Source organism: Aethalodelphis obliquidens, unplaced genomic scaffold, assembly GCF_003676395.1.
Source record: "Aethalodelphis obliquidens isolate GAN/ISIS:26980383/991018 unplaced genomic scaffold, ASM367639v1 scaffold76, whole genome shotgun sequence".
Taxonomy (NCBI): domain Eukaryota; kingdom Metazoa; phylum Chordata; class Mammalia; order Artiodactyla; family Delphinidae; genus Aethalodelphis; species Aethalodelphis obliquidens.
Genome location: NW_020838020.1, coordinates 118,778 through 122,498, shown reverse-complemented (window position 1 = coordinate 122,498; position 3,721 = coordinate 118,778).

Sequence of the window (3,721 nt, the reverse complement as noted above, 5' to 3'; positions counted from 1 at the left end):
GCCATCTTCTCTGTCTGCTGGCTTTCCAAACAAAGTCGTCTTCCTTGCCTCAACACCTCGTCGCCGACTCATTGCCCTGCCGTGCAGCGAGCAGAGCGAGCTTGGACTCGGTAAGAGTAGGAATACTTAACATAGTACCTACTCTTTTAGCACATTTTAAGTACACAGTACAGTATTGTAGGCTATAGGCATTACGCTGTAGAGTAGATCTTCAGAATGTTTATCTTATATAACTGAAACTTTGTACACTTTGACCATCACCTCACCACTTTCCCCTTCCCGCAGCTCCTGGCAACCATGAACTCTGCTTCTATGAGTTTGACTATTTTAGATTGGTGGCATAAATGAGATCATAGGATATGTGTTTTTCTATGTATGAGAGTTCACATCATAATATGTCAGGTCCATCCATATTGTCACAAAGGGCAGAATTTCCTTATTTTTTTAAAACTCAATAATGTTCCATGGTATGTATATATCATATTTTCTTTATTCTTCATCCATTGATGGAGTTTTAGGTTTTTCTATGTCTTGGCTATTGTGAATAACTGCAGTGAACATGGGTGTACAGATATCTCTTTGAGATCCTGATGTCAAATCCTTTGGATAAATACTCAGGAGTGGAATTTCTGGATCATATGGTAGTTCTGCCTTTTTTTTTTTTTTTTTTTTTAGGAACCTCCATACTGTTTTCCATAGTGCCTGTACCAATTTACATTTCCAACAATATCATACCAAAGTTGCCTTTTCTCCATATCCTTTCCATTTGCTTTTTTAAAAACAACAGCCATCTTCACAGGTGTTTGTATATTATATCTCACTGTTATTTTGATTTGCATTTTCCTGATGATTAGTGATGTTTAGCACATTTTCACTTACTTGTTGGCTGCTTGTATGTTTCCTTTAGAAAAATGTCTGTTCAGATCCTTTGTTCACTTTGGTGGGGGTTATTTGTATTTTTTTCGTGGTATTGAATTGTAAATTTTTTTTATATTTTGGATATTAATCTTTTATCTGATATATGGTTTGCAAATGTTTGTTTCCCATTCTGTAATTGTGTTTTCATTTTGTTGATAATTTCCTTTGCTGTGCAGAAGCTCTTAGTTGGATATAACCTTACTTGTTTATTTTTGCTTCTGTTACCTGTGTTTTTGGTTTCATATCCAAAAATTCATGGCCAAGACTAATGTCAAGTAGATTTCCCCCTATGTTTTATTCTATAAGTTTTATGATTTCAGGTCTTACCTTTAAGTCCTTAACAAATTTTGTGTTGATTTTTGGTGTAAGATAAGGGTCTAGTTTTACTTTTTTGCGTGTGGTTATCCAGTTTTCCCAGCACCATTTATTGAAGAGTATATCTTTGTACCATTTTGTATTCTTGGCACACTTGTGGAAGATTAGTTGGCCATATATGCCTGGGTTTATTTCTGGGGTCTCTATTTTCTTTCTTTGTTCTTAGGGTCTGTTTTTATACCAGCACAATACTGTATTGATTAATATAGCTTTGTAATATAATTTAAAATCAGGAAGTTGATGCCTCCAGATTTATTTTTTGTGCTCAAGATTGCTTTGGCGGGCTTACCTGGTGGCGCAGTGGTTGAGAGTCCACCTGACGATGCAGGGGATGCGGGTTCATGCCCCGGCCTGGGAGGATCCCACATGCCGTGGAGTGGCTGGGCCTGTGAGCCATGGCCACTGAGCCTGCGCATCCGGAGCCTGTGCTCCACAGCGGGAGAGGCCACAGCAGTGAGAGGCCCGTGTACCACCAAAAAAAAAAAAAAAAAAAATTGCTTTGGCTATTCAGGTTTTTTTGTGTTTCCATATGAATTTTAGGAGTTTATTATTTTTAACTTCTGTGAAAAGTGACATTGGAATTGTGATAGGATTCCACTGAATCTGTCAACCACTTTGGATGCTATGGATATTTTCACTATATTTATTATTCCAGTCCATGAACACAGGATATCTTTCCATTTATTTGTGACTTCTTTAAGGGAAACATCAGTCATTTGTATGTCTGGCCAAAAAATCTTACCTCAGGGTGATAGCTTTTGTTTGTGAGAAGTTGTTAGCTGGCTCAAACAAAAGCATAACTGTTGTATAGCATTCAGGGAAATTCAGGTGTTGAATTAAAGAAAATATATGAAAATGGACTCTTAGGTTTCTTGTAAATCCAAAGAAGATACTTGAAGCTGATAATTAACAATATATTTACCAGTATTTATTGTTTTCTGTCAATCCTTTGGTTTTATAAATTCTCTTAGCTTAATTTTATGGAGTTATGGTAGAAAAGTATTTTAAAGCTGGGTTAGTTACATTTCAACATAAACACACAAACTGTCTAATTCTTGACAAAGAACAGAACAAAGAGGACTATTATGATAAGCATAATTTATATTCAAAATTGAATAACCAATTAACCAATTTATGTATAGTCAGGTTAGAACATGTGTTAATGTGAGAAATTTTAAAGATTTAATTTTCATAGAAGACTATTAGCTTTGTTTTATTTTACTTTATGGACGGGAACACAGGCAACCAATTCATAAATATATGACATTAACAAAAAACGTTAGTGTGTGAAGAAATGGCTAGAGCTTCATAAGCCCATAGTCCATAATTAGTTACAAAACAGAAAATATGTCGGGCTTTCCTGGTGGCACAGTTGTTGAGAGTCCGCCTGCCGATGCAGGGGACACAGGTTCATGCCCCGGTCTGGGAAGATCCCACATGCCACGGAGCGGCTAGGCCCGTGAGCCATGGCCGCTGAACCTGCACGTCTGGAGCCTGTGCTCCGCAACAGGAGAGGCCACAACAGTGAGAGGCCCGCGTACCGCAAAAAAAATAAAGAAAATATGTCAAATTATGAACCTTATTGCTAAACATTTGCTAATGTAAAGTTTATCTTCCAAGTTGTGATGAACATATGAGAGGTATAGAATTAGAAAACATTGTTTTATAATTACATTAATTCCTAATATTTTTTTCCCAAAGTTTTTTAAGTTAATAAAGTTAAAACTTTTGGGCTGGATGATTTGAAGACAGACTTTAAAAAGTTGGGAATTTTACTGGAATTGGGCAAAATTTATCACATAATAGCTTTGGATGAGGAGGAAAGTTGTAAGGCAGGAATTTTGAAGCCAGTCTTGATGAGCTGGAACTTTATTAGTTTAATTCTAATGAAGAAGCTGTGGTCTTGATAAGGAGGCAAGTTTGAATGTTTTATAAGTTATCTTACTGGAACAAGTGTTTCCTGAAGAAAAATAGTTATTTTTTGCTTGGTCTCATATGTTGCAGGATTATATGCTTGATTTCAATTAAAAGAAAAAAAGATAATTTAGGAAAAAGTATGTGAGAATATAAGATGTCAACATTTACACAATATTTTATACTGAATGTTTTTCTCCTGGAGTTATAGAAAAAAGAAGGACTATCAAGGAAATCACTTCCAATTTTGTAGACTGTTGGCTTAAATGTTTCTTTCAATACATATTGTAAGTAGATAAACAAGAAACACACACACACAAAAGAGAATCACATTGAGTTTCAATATCACTACCTAGCATGAAGTAAAGGGGCAAGAATTTCATTCCTGTTAGGCTTCGTAGTTGCATACAACAGTCCAGTGTAATCACTATAAACAACAGGATTTCTTACAGTGTATTATTTTTCCTACAAAATTTCTAGAAAGACAGATAAGTAAGGTTTGATGCTATATCGT